General features: G+C 40.9%; 1 protein-coding gene across 4 annotated transcripts in view; it reads right to left on the bottom strand.

The window, feature by feature from the left end:
• The window catches only part of zfhx3b (zinc finger homeobox 3b), a 483,313-nt gene that overhangs the window by 197,843 nt on the left and 271,497 nt on the right, over positions 1-13,973 (bottom strand). The window lies entirely within an intron of this gene.

The following is a 13,973-nucleotide window of genomic DNA, read 5'->3' as shown; positions in this document are numbered from 1 at the left end:
TACTGTACTGACCAAACATGCTATAACATTTTATGTTTCCTATAGGCAAGTATAAGCTGCCAATTCATAGAATCATAGAATGGTTACAGAACAGCGGCACAGTGGTTAGCACCACAGCGGCACAGTGGTTAGTACCGCAGCCTCACAGCTCCAGCGACCCGGGTTCAGTTCTGGGTACTGCCTGTGTGGAGTGTGCAAGTTCTCCCTGTGTCTGCGTGGGTTTCCGCCGGGTGTTCCGGTTTCCTCCCACAACCAAAGACTTGCAGGTTGATAAGTAAATTGGCCATTGTAAATTACCCCTAGTGTAGGTAGGTGGTAGGAGAATGGTGGGGATGTGGTAAAGAATATGGGGTTAATGTAGGATTAGTATAGATGGGTGGTTGTTGGTCGGCACAGACCCGGTGGGCCGAAGGGCCTGTTTCGGTGCTGCATCTCTAAAAAAAATAAAATAAATAAATAAATAATAAAAAAACAGGGACAACCCATTCAGCCAGTCTAGTCCGTGCCAGCGCTCTGCAAGAGCAATTTAGCGAGTCCCACTCCCCGGTCCCTTCCCTTTAGCTCTGCAATTATTTTCCTTTCAGGTGCTTATCCAATTCCCTTTTGAAAGCCACAAATTAATCTGCTTCCAACTCCTTTCCATTTGAGGTCGAAGCAGTGTTTTATAAAGGTTCGTCATAACTTCCTTGCTTTTGTACTCTATGCCTCTATTTATAGAGCTCAGGATCCTGTATGCCTTTTTAACCATCTTTGCAGACTGCCCTGCCTCTCTCAAAGATTGTGTTTCTCTGTTCCTGCACCTCCTTTAGAATTGTACCCTTTAGTTTACATTGCCTCTCCTTGCTCTTCCTAGCAAAACGTGTCACTTCACACTTCTCTGCATTAAACCTCATCTGCCACTTGTCTGCCATTCCATCAGCCTGAATATATCCTCTTGAAGTCTATCACTATCCTCCTCACAGTTTGCGATACTTCCAAGATTTGTACCATCTGCAAATTTTGAAACTGTGCCCTGTACACCTAAATCATTAATATAGATCAAGGTAAGCATCGGTCTAAGTATTGTCATGCAGGCCCCCACCTGCCAAAACTGAGGCACACATTATTTCGCCACATGAACATTAAAACTTAAAATTGTGGCTGGGAAGAAAAGAGGGCCCATCACAAAGAATTACTAAGCCCCTGACTGGAAGGATATTTGCATGCTAGCAGACAGTGTTGGAACAAGGGACCCAGTCCTTGTGTCTCCAATACACATAAGTGGTCACATGACTAACTGACTTGGAGTTTTTTTGAATTTGAACTTGCTGAGAGAAAGAACTCAGAAAGTTGTTTACTCCTGGACTGGAAAAGACCTTTCTCCTGTCTGCTCTCATCTCATTCTCACCAGCTTAGGAAACCAATGAAGACAGGTAAACTCAGAGAGAAAAGTCTCCTATGTGAACAAGGTTTAAGAAGAATACTAGGCCCCAAAACAAAGTAAGAGTTGTCTTCAATCAAAGACTCTAAGGCGAGCAGGAAACACAGAAACAGTAGCAAGAAACTCCCTTCAAAGACTGCCTCAAACCTCTCTACTTTATTTTTCTTCTGCTCTCTTCTGTCCCTATTTGCATGTGTGTATCGCGTGTGCATGCTAGCGTGGGCGTGTCATATATCTGTAGGCATTAACCGAATTAGAGTTTAAGTTTAAGGTTTAATAAATTTCACTTTTCTTCTTTAAACCTCAGAAAACCTGGTGTGCTCATTTCTTTGCCTTATAATTGGAAAGTGGTGAAGAAGGATTCACCAAAGGGGAGCTCAAAACAGTGTGTTTAAAATTAAGCCCCGTTACAATAAGACCAGGTGAAGACAGTAAAAGATCCCTGGACACATTTCTCACCTGGTCATAACAGTACCAACCCCTGGAAAACCCCACTGTATACCTTCCTCCAGTCCGAAAACGAATGTTCACCACTACTCTGTTTCCTATCACTCAGCCAACTTCACATAAAAACAAGGAGCCACCCACAAGCATTTGCTTATTTTCTCTTCCAGTGATGGTGCATGTCATCCCACAATTCTGATGCTGAAGCATCTGTTCTTGGCTCCAGTGTCCCTCCTGAAACAGTGTGCATCAACAGCCACAGAGATTGCCATAGGGTGGAGCTTCCTAGTCTCCCAACAGATGAAGTTAACGTGAACACATAACTGGGTGGACAGTGGTGGGGAGGGGAAGAACAAGTTAGAAACACTGGAAAACCTCATGGTTGTAAGCGAGCAGAGGGCTAATGTTGTGAACCTGCTTTGCCAGCCAGCATTGCGAATCAGAAACTTGGAAGCATAGTACCTGGGATTTTCCAATCATTCATTTTAATGCTCAAAAAAGTTCCCCATTTTTCAGTACCACCCTCTGTTCTGACAGATCCTCTATATATTCTAGCCAGTGATTCTGCTATGGGTCCTTGAGTTCCCCAACAGCATGAGGATGAGTTAGAGCTCACTCAGTCATGAGTGAAATCAGGAAACATTTTTTCACACAAAGTGGGTGGTGGCAATCTAGAACTCTCTCCCGCAAAATGTTGCAGACCCTGAAGTCAATTGAAATTTTCAAGACTGAGATTGATAGATTTTTGTTAGGTAAGCATATCAAGGAATATGGAGAAAAGGTAGGTGAAAAGAGTTGAGGTATACATCAGCCATGATCTAATTAAATGGCAGGACAGGTTCAAGGGGCTGAGTGGTCCACTCTTGCTACATAGCCCTTGCAACCCAGGTGCTTTATTTACTTTGATCATGTTCAAGCATCCAGCCACTGACTCAGTAGGAATGTTCATTGTTTTTACACCCCTCAATTTCATTTTTCTGCAACATCCACATTGCATTGGCCCCTAACTAGTCCTGTTCCGAGTAAATATTGAACTAAAAAATATATTAAATTTTTCAGCTATGTCCACTTTACTCATCTCGACACCTGTGGCTGAAGCCAGTATTTTATCCCTCATTTCCCCCCATACACTTGAAAATTTTGTCAACTGCCTTAATTTCCTAAACAATTCTAAATTTGTATGCTTGGTTAGCTTTCAACAGTTCTCTTGCACTCTGAGATTTCCCTTTTTTGGCCTTGACTGTCTTCTGTCACTGTATTTGTTGTGTGTTATATTTTGTAGCGTAGCTGGGGCATTCTGGAAAAAGTCTCAGACTCAGGATAAGGTCAACTAAGAACACTATTATTTACATAATACTATATACACTCTCATCAAACCTCCTAAGCTAGCATCCTTCGTGCAGTTATCTCTTCTTCACCCAAGCCTAATCTCATGTGACTGTTACATCATCACTCTGACAGTGGGAGGGGTTGCTCTCACTGTCTTCGCATTTATCCTCACCATTGTTATGGTCAAGTGAGGAGAGGTCGAAGGGCTTCCCTCCTTTCCCTCTCCTTGTTTGACCACATCAGGTTTAATTCTTCCTTAAAGTGGACATACTGGCCAATTCAGTAGGTTTGATTACTGACTTGCTATGACCATGACAAGAACCAATCGGACAGGTTTTCTTGAGTCTAACAAAGAAAGAGGTTAACTTTATTGTACCTAAACCAAACTAATAAAAATAATAAACAATGTGCCAACTTTCACTCACACACAGACACAAATAGGTTCGCGAGTGGGGAAAGGTAGATTGGTTGAGTTAGAGTCCATAGGAAAAAGGGATATACAGTCTGTGGGATTTGGTGATTCAGCTGACAGAGACACCCCTACTCTGACACGTGTCAGAGTCCAGTTGTTTCTCCTCTCTCTACCGCAGAAAGAAACAAGCTTAAAACAACAGATGGGGAGGGGCTTATCACTTGACAGTCACTCAGTCATTCAAATATAGCAGTTAGCAGTATTGCTCTCTTGCTAAAAAGAACAGGTAGTTCCTTTAAACTTCCTGGATCTTGGTTCTTGCTGGGGCATGAGCAGACATTTTGTTTCCCTCCTCACAAGCATTCAAGTGTAGGATACAGTGTTGCAAATCAGGTAGCCACCTTAAGCTGCCAGCAAAGTTATCCTTTTAGCTGGTCTTTTAAAAATGTCTTAAAAAAAATAATAAATTCAGTGGATTAAAGAAAATCATTCAACAAAGCACACTGGCAAACCCTGGTCCACTCCTCCATCACCCCCGACACCACGTCCCTTTTCCACGGCACCTTCCCATGCAATGGCAGGAGGTGTAATAGCTTCCCCTTTTACCTCCTCTCATCCAAGGCCCCAAACACTCCTTCCAGGTGAAGCAGCGATTTACTTTTACTTCTTTCAACTTAGTATACTGTATTCATTGATCACAGTGCAGTCACCTCTACATCGGGGAGACCAAATGCAGACTGGGTGATCACTTTGCAGAACACCTCCACTCAGTCCGCAAGCATGATCCCGAGCTTTCGGTTGCTTGCCATTTTAATTCACCACCTTGTTCTCATGCCCAAATTTCTGTCCTCGGCATGCTGCAGTATTCCAGTGAACATCAACGCAAGCTTGGATTAGGCACTCTACAGCCTTCTGGACTCGATATTGAGTTCAATAATTTCAGACCATGAGTCCCATTATTCCTTTTTTTATATATATATTTTCTTCTTTTTCATTAACTTATTTTTAAAATCATGTCTTAAACTTGTTTTTATGTTTTTGCTTTCATACAGAACTGTTCATTATTCTGCCATTAGCACTCTCTCTGGACTCATGCTTTGCATTTCGCTGCAACTATTTAGCATTCCATTTGCATTCTGTTGCATGATATCTCTGTCATTTAGTCTCTCCCTCCTCCATTCTATTAAACTTTCCTTCTTGTTCTTCTACCCCCTCCTCCCTTTCACTTGTTCAAAGACTGTTACATTTCTAACTTTTGTCAATTCTGTTGAAGAGTCACAGACCTGAAATATTAACTCTGTTTCTCTCTCCACAGATGCTGACAGACCTGCTCAGTATTTTCAGCACTTTCTGTTCCCATTTTGGTGTAACAACATCCTTATACGACAGTATTGAAGTGTTATTGCTTTATCCCCAAAATCTTCCATCATTGTGCCTGTTCACCAGATTGGCCTTCTCCCCCATGCTCCCCACCCTCCAACAATTCTGAACAAATACATACTATCTTTTAAGCCTGTTTTATTTAGCTACCACACTGACACCTTTTCAGCCCTGCCCCTTTCTCCTCTACCTGCATGAGCATCCTTCTAAAATATGCCATCCCTAAGTTTAATAGTCTAATGCTACTGTTACTCTTGACTTTCCGTTTCCTTACCCTGAACCTTAAGACCCTATTTACCTGCTTCACCCCTCCCCTCTCCTCAATTGATATAATGGCTGGAATTTTACGCCACCCCGACGAACAGGATGGCGGTGGTGGGGAGGGGTGGTGGCGTAAAATGGAGCAGGAAGTACTAGGAGACCTGACCCGCTCCCGCCTCCACCTCCACTTTACGTAGGGTGGCAGCAGCGAAAACAGCCTGCCCACCCTAGGGCAATCAAGGCCCTTAAGTGGCCAGTTAACAGCCACTTGAGGGCCTTCGCCCACTTCCACGCGGATTTTACTTGTGGCAACCGGGTGTCCTGGAGCTGGGAGAAGTCGCCTAACTAAACCAGGCAGCTCTTGAACATCCTGTGGGGTGCCCTCATTTTCGGACACCCTGTGCCCGATGGAGCGCCACCCCCACTACCTCATCCACCCTCAACACGGCCCCCCTGCCCCCAATCAACCGCCCTTGCCACATGGGGGCCCGACCGATTACCCCTGGTGAGGCAACCAAAACTTAGCTGCCTTCCCAGCTCCCAGGCATCTTCGCTTCACGTTGGGCTGCAGTCCCAGCAGTGGCCACTGCTCCCAGTGATACTGCTGGGATTAAGAGCTGCCAGCCTGCTGATTGGCCAGCAGCTCTATTAGGCCAGTCTTCCTCCCTCAAGCGGGTGGAAGTCCCGCCTCACACCAACTGAAGCCCAGGGACCCGCAAAATACGGGTCGGATCCCCAGGCGAGGCGGAAGTGGGTCCGCCACTGACTAAAACGTCGGTGGCCAGCTCCCATCTGCCTACCGTAAAATTTGGCCAACGTCCGGATTGTTCAGCAGCATTAGGCCAATTTCTGGCCCCTTTCCAGAGGAGTTTAATTCATGTAGCAGTCTTTTATCACATCCAGAAATTCGTGAGTTCTAGCATGCCCATCCTTCATTCGATGTCTAGGTAGTTACAATCCCCATTAACAAAACATTGCCATTGCTGGAAGCTTTTCTTAATTCCCTGTGAAATATCTGATCATGTAGGGTGTTTGGTCTGGCAGTCTGCAACAAATTCCCATCAGTAGCTTTCCCTTGTTTCCCTCATTTAATGGTATCCCAAGTGACTCAGTCTCCCCGAGGCCTCTTTGATGTTCTGCCTTTCCCAGACTTTTACATTCTCCTTTATTTATCCTCCAACTCTACGCATACATCTATCGCTTCTAAACAATTTATACTCATCTAGTGTCATGTCACGCTTGTGCTCCTTCTTCTACCGTTAGATTGATAACATTTATGTGTAACCCCTCCCATCACTCACCCTTTCCCCATTTGTATTTTTTTCAAAGCTAATTCTTGGGATGCAGGCTCTGCTGGAAAGTCTGGAATTTACTGCCCATCTTCAGATATAATTGAGTGGCTCATTTGGCCATTTCAGGGGACAGTTATAAGTCATCCATATTGGTGTGGTACTGGAGTCACCTATAGGCCCGAGGGGATAAGAATGGCAGGTTCCCTTCCTTTAAAGGACATTAGTGAACCAACTGGGTTTTTATGATGATCTGACAGCTTCGTGGTCACTTTTACTGATACCAGCTTTTTATTCCCAGGTTTTTTAAAAAAAACTGATTTCAAGTTCTCAAACTGCCATGGTGAGACCTTAACAAGCCTTCTCTGAATTACTAGCCTAGTAATATAATCATTCTGCTATCATTCCCAATCCCTCACTGTTTATTATTGCTGATTCATGTTAATTCAGCATTCCCTTCCTGTACTGCACCTTATATCTGATTTTCTTGCCTATTTAAACATAAATGGCTATCTTGTATCTCTGAGAAGCCTTTTTTCTCTATCTTACTAGTTTAAATGCCCCTGAATGAGTCAGACTATCTTTTGAGTGTATCTCAGTCCCTCTTCTGTTAATGTGAAATACATCCAGTCAGTAAAGATCTCTCCTTACCAAGATGACACTCCAGTTCCCTAAACCTTGCTCTCTATACCACATCCTTAGCCACATATTGATGAATTCTATTCTAGTCTGCCTTATGGCTCTTTGCATATGGCTTTGGTAGTTTTGGGCATTGGTCCCTTCCTTAAGCTTGTTCCTGAAATTATTTTGAAGGACTGCAGGATTTGCAACTTTGATTCCTTCTCTATCTAAGCCACAGTTTACAGGGAAGACCTGAATAGAAGCCACTGTATTGCAGATTACAGTGGAATTTTGGGTGGGATGAGGAGGTTAGGAAAGGACTCTCCAGACAATCGCCATTATTTTCAGAACAACTAGGCAAAGAGGACACTGACAGTGATGTGCAAGCAAAAGGATCAAGGGAAGAACTGGTTTTGAAAGGTACTTATCCTAAGATGAAACCGGAAGCAATACAGAGACAGTTCTACCATCACCTGTTAATTGTCAACCAACAAAAATCCACTTGAGTTATTTACCACAAACCACAACTTTTTCCGTACAACACTAATTCAAAGACTCTCCAGTCATGCAATTTGCAAGATGTAAATTCCAATCTAGGACACATGACAGTTTTGACGCAAGTCAATCCTTTGAATACGGAGTTTATTCATATACAATCCCTGGGAACTGTATGTACTAGACAACATGCTACACAAATCAACAAGGAACTTAATTTGGATTAACTGAAAATAAACTCTCTGCAGTCTTCAACGCTGGAAGCATCTTTACAAAAATATGAAAGCTTCTACAGATTCTACCAAGAAGCAACATTTTACACTGCAATGTCCAAAAAATACAGTAAATTTTTAAAACGAAACACAGAACATTGTACCACAACAGTCCACCCTCTAGTTTCGTATCTCAAATTCTTCCAGATTTCATTCAAATATTTTCTAAAATTTGGTGGCGCTACATATTTCAAACAACAGCTATATTCAAAATTTATAAAAAGAATGACTGGCATTTATTTACTACCTTATTATGCCACAATGAATTTCTTTGAAATACATCGATTGTTGTTAGGTAAACCAACATGTAAAGACAGTAAAGGGGCCAAGATAGAAAATTATTAAGCATTAAAAAAGGTCTTTTCAAGGTAATTTCTCTGCCTTTCATTCAGGCCTCTGCACAGCTGCATTTTGACTAACAGCAACAGGCTAATGAATAGTCCACTTCACTAGTTGGAATGATTTACTGGTAATTGGTAAGCTAGGAGTTGAAAAAAAATGGAAGAGTCACTGTCCTGACAAAGACCAGTTATTTGTAGAAACAAAGTCTTGGGGGACAAGTCTAACTAATACACAAGAGTATCAGGCTTCCTTGTGGAGCTGAAGAAACATGTTGGGGTTGAACAGATCGATCAACAGACCATTGGTAAACAACAGGGCTGTGGTTTACAGTAGAGGACACGCGGATTATGAAACAGGAGAAGATTTGAGTGATAACTTTTATTTATTTTGAAGAACACTATTTGACAACACTGTGGACCAGACATAGTATTCATAGCCCAAAATTATACATTAGAAATTACATTCCGTGCATCACATGATACTGTCATTCGATGGCAAGATAGTACACTGAATTTTAGTTCATTCTGTAGATTTTCAGTCACTCACAGCTGGCTAACAAGCCTTAATATTTTATAATAAGCTTCTCAATGTACTGCAAGCTTTAAAGAATTAAGTATTTCAAGGGCAGCACTTAATTTTATTGCAATTCTCTTTAAAGGGTTAGTTTAAGAATGTCTTCTTTGATCTTACTCATCTATACTTGTGTTCATTAGCCATTACCCAGTGCAGCATCTCGTAAACATAGCGGTTACAGCTTGTTCAAGCCTAAGACAGGCTTCAGGCACAGTATCCCCTTGAGCTGTACACAATGTTCATACCAGCATTGGGAAAAAAAACTAAATTTGTTTGATCTATTTGTTGAGGGGGGGGGGGGGGATTTATTAAGCCTTTTTCATCTGGAGTCTAATGTGTAATTGATGCAAGATCTGGGTTCAGAAATTACCCTGAAAGGATGCTCAAAGGAATTCTTTTATATCTATTCTGATTGGTTATATATGTAAATGTCCTGCATAAGGTATGCCATTGCAGAAATGCTTCACATCCACTTCCCCCTTAATGTATATGTGCTTATTATGAAAAAAGGCATGCCACCATAAGAGTGGAATCAAGTCAAAGATAGATATTTTTGTAGGTGGTGAAATTTGCCTATTATTTGATGGCTGGGGCACATGATACATGTGAAGATTCACAAAATTGGCCAACGGATACCCTTAAGACATCTGCAGCAATGTAAAACTTCAAGACTGCCCTGTTGTACTATAAACATTAAAAAACTATTTTTTTCTGCAGTCTAGGCTTCCTAATACAGAGTTTTTTCTACTTTATCAACAAGTCAAATCACACCGCATGAATATTTTTACAGCAAGCCTTTTTTAACAACTAATTCGCTTCTTCTGTGTGCAAAAACACAAATATATAAAAACACAAGAAAGATTAAAATATCATTAACAAACTTGAGGTCATAATGCTTCCTCTCTTCAAACGAACTTAATTATTATACCAGTCCCCACTAAATCCCTAATGCAATAGGAATACATTCTTTCTTTATGATTTCCTTAACTGATGTTGCTTTCTTCCTCCAACATCAAATACACTAACAGGGCTGGGTTTAAATCTGCAGTCACAGTTCTCTTGGATGAGGACACAGGCTGATCAATTCACTTTCTCATTTTACAGACACAGACACTACCTAACCTGGATTTCAAGCCAATGGATTTTTGAGCTTTTTCTTACTGTGTTTCATATATTAATAGCACTGGCAAGAAGATAGCATGAGCACTATGGAACCAAAGTTTAGTGTTGGCCAGTCATTTTTACCATGCCAAGAATGCAAATTTGGGTGATGCTTTGCTTCTAAATGTTGCTGTAATATGCCAGGTAAATAGGCATTTTTAAAACCATTTTTTCAATCATTTTTTATTTTATCTATATAGTGTACTTTTGTACCAATGCAGCAAAAGCACATTGCTCTGATGTAACGTCTTCTCGACCAGAATATACATAAAATATACAAGACCTTGGGGCTTTTCAGACATCTAGTGGGATTCACACCCTAGCAAAGGTTACTTCTGCATGTTATTCAAGTAAAATTTTAATTTGAAGATAGCAAATGTAATTTGTTTGTACGTGCCCCCCACTTCACTAATTATAATGTAATCATAAGGGATCAAAATGTATTAAATTAAACTCAGTGCAAGTGCTTTCCTTAACCGTCTGAGTACTGACACCTCATTTCCGCACTCAAGCATCCAGTGCAGTAAGGCAACCATTTTTAAATGTATCCACAGAAGGCCAACCTTCAATTAACTTTAATTTCTGATCTAATTACTTTTCTTCTCATTCCTGCTTTAATATTTTTACATTTTGAAAACGACCTTCCATCAGTAATGGGTTTGTTGGAATATAAGCACACTGCTCACAGGCAGATTGTCTAAAATAGTCAGTTAAAGATGGACTTTATTTATATTAAGAAAGAAAGATCAAAGACTTACATTTATATCATGCCTTCTATGGCTTCAGGATCTCCCAAAGCACTTTACAGGCAATGAAGTATTTTTGAAGTATGCTCACTGTTATAAACATCAATGTGAAAATGATGAGATAATCTGGGGGGCTTTTAGGTGTTGGTTGAGGGATTAATATTAGATAGGAGCATCCCTGCTATTCTTCAAAATAGTGGCCTAGGAACATCTATGTCTACCTGAGATGGCAAATGGGGCCTTGGTTTAATGCCTCATCTGAAAGATGGCACCTCTGACAGTGCAGCACTCCTTCAGCACTGCACTGGAATGTCAGCTACGGTGCTCAAGTCCCCAGGGTGGGACTTGAACCCACAACGTTCTCATTTAGAGGCGTTAGTGCTTGCAATTGAGCCACAGCTGACACTTAAGATAATATGCCTTTTAGAAGTTATTGCAGTTGTAAGGTCTTGGAGGTACAGTGCGCTGAAAATAAGTTGTTCACCTTTGAGACTTTGGTTGAATTGCTTTGAATCCAGCAAAGACAAAAGAGGGACAGTTTTCTTCTCTCCAAGGGCTTTTAATGTTACAAATGAAGTAATAATGGCAGTGTCAACTCATATAACATAAGCTCACCAATCAACACTGCCCCAGATGATACTAATTAATACAAATTCAGCCATTTCACTCTGAAAGGCTACAAGTATAGAACGAGTGATGAAAAGTATACTCTGTACACTCCAGTGTTGCCAGGGTTGGTCTTCAGAGGCTGGTGTTGATCGGGCTGAAATTCCTATGGGTGTGCTCTGCAGGTGCCATTATTGTGGTGCAAAACCCATGGGCATTCAAAGCAAAGGCTATTTACGCAGTCCTAAATTGTGCGGACAGCGTCATTAGCATATTCAGGGCAGGCTCACTGCATCCACAAAGGCATATCTGTAGTGTCTATCCTGACCAAATGTTGGGAGTGTATCCCATGTCACTCTGATATAGCAGGTGCAACGAGGAATGGCCTCACAGACACAGAGAGGCCCCAGCTATGCAGCTCCCAAACAAACTATTGGGCCACATCTGCAAAGTAATCAATCTCCACCAGGAGGTGTGGCATCCTGACTAGGTTCTAACAAAATCTAGCTCCACTGGAACTATCAGAAGGGGTAGTGGGTCTAATTTCCCAGGAATATCAGAGTGTGCCCAGCCACATCCCTTCGTATAGGGGAGTTTAACGGTACATCTGTTCCCGCCCCCACTGGAATTTTCTAGTCTCCCTTCTATGGGACAGAATTCCAGCAGATTAATGTGTGCTCAATATAAGGGTGGAATTACCATGGCCAATATTAATATCAACGGTGATCCAATAACTGCCAAACCTCATTTATGCTGGGGTTGGAGGAGGAGAAATGCCTACTTAGTGGGTTTTTTGGGAAACACTGGTTTTTCACTGTTGTTTACAATTTATATCAGGCAGAAACACAATTTTTTATGTTAAGACTTTTATTAATTATTGAATAATAACTCGTTGATTGTTTAAGCATGTTACCATCAACTGTGCAATGTTAATGCCACATCTGGGGCGAGAGTGTTTTATTGTATACAAACTCCAATCCCTCAGGTTAGAGGAGGAACCCAAATTGTCAGGATTGGAAAGAGATCATTATCATCAGGCTATCATATGAATAGGTCAAAAGCAAAATACTGCAGATGCTGGAAATCTGAAACAAAAACAGAAAATGCTGGAAATATTCAGGTCAGACAGCATCTGTGGACAGAAAATCCAGAGTTAACAGTTCAGGTCTGTGACCTTTCATCAGAGCCTTTCATTCAGGTCACAGACTTGAAACGTTAACTATATGAATAGGTCAATGCGATAACTTTAATAAGCCTGTGTAGAAAAGCAATGATCATAGTTGGATGAGAAAAGTGGCTCTGTAAGCCAGGTGATATTTATTTTAAATGCAGTTACTACCAGTGTATATAAACAGCGCGTTGACTTCTTTTTAAACAAGGCTGTTATGAGAACATGGAAGATTAGAGCTGGAACTGGTCTCTGTACTGAAAACTGGCAGTCTTAAGTGCAACCAACAAACTTGAAGCTCACAAAGCATTGATTTTGCTGAATGTGGTAACACTAGAATCTTTCAAACAGAAAGCTCCTTGAATCTGCCCAAACACATTAATTGTGCTTTTTTCCAAAGTTCTCTTTAACTCCGAGGGAATGTTTCAGCTTAAAATATTACTAACCATTCTCACTAATGAATTTTCAGTAGTTACTCAACTCAAGCAAATTTCTTGTCCCACCTTTTTTTTTGCAGTTTACGAGATGGTTTTCTAGAAAATTATGTTGAGGAACCAACTAGAGAATGAGCTATTTTAGATCTTGCATTGTGCAATGAGAAAGGGCTGATTAATAATCTCATTGTTAAGGAGCCTTTAGTGAAGAATGACCATAATATGATAGAATTTTACATTAAGTTTGAAAGTGATGTAGTCCAATCCAAAACTAGGGTCTTAAACCTAAACAAAGGAAACTACGAATGTTTGAGGGGTAAGTTGGTTGTGGTAGATTGGGAAACTACATTAAAAGTTTTGACGACAGACAGGCAATGGCTAGTATTTAAAGAATTAATACATGGTTTACAACAAATTTACATTCCTTTGAGGCACAAAAAAAGCAGAAAAAATGATCCAACCATGGCTAACAAGTTAAAGATTGTATCAGATCAAAGGAAGAGACTTATAAAGCTGCCAAAAAAGTAGTAAGCCTGAGTTACTGGGAGCATTTTAGAATTCAGGAAAGGAGGATCAAGAAACTGAAAAAAAGAGAAAATTGAATATGAAAGTATACTAGCAAGAAACGTAAAAATGGACTATAAAAGCTACTATAGGTATGTAAAAAGGAAAAGATTAGCAAAGGCAAATGTGGGCCCATTACAAGCAGAGACAGGGGAATTTATAATGGGGAATAAGGAAACGGCAGAGAAACTAAACAAATACTTTGTGCCTGTCTTCATGGAGGAAGATACAAAAAACCTCCCAGAAATACTAAAGAACCAGGGACCAGCAAGAATGAGGAACTGAAATTAGTATTAGTAAAAAAGTAGTATTGGACAAATTAATAGGACTGAAAGTTGATAAATCCTCTGGACCCCTGATGATCTACATCCAGGGTGTTGAAAGAGGTGGCTGTAGAGATAGTGGATGCATTGATTATCTTCCAAAATTATATCGATTCTGGAGTGGTTCCTGAAG

This window comes from Heterodontus francisci, chromosome 17, assembly GCF_036365525.1.
Source record: "Heterodontus francisci isolate sHetFra1 chromosome 17, sHetFra1.hap1, whole genome shotgun sequence".
Classification (NCBI taxonomy): domain Eukaryota; kingdom Metazoa; phylum Chordata; class Chondrichthyes; order Heterodontiformes; family Heterodontidae; genus Heterodontus; species Heterodontus francisci.
This window is presented reverse-complemented; position numbering and strand designations above follow the sequence as displayed.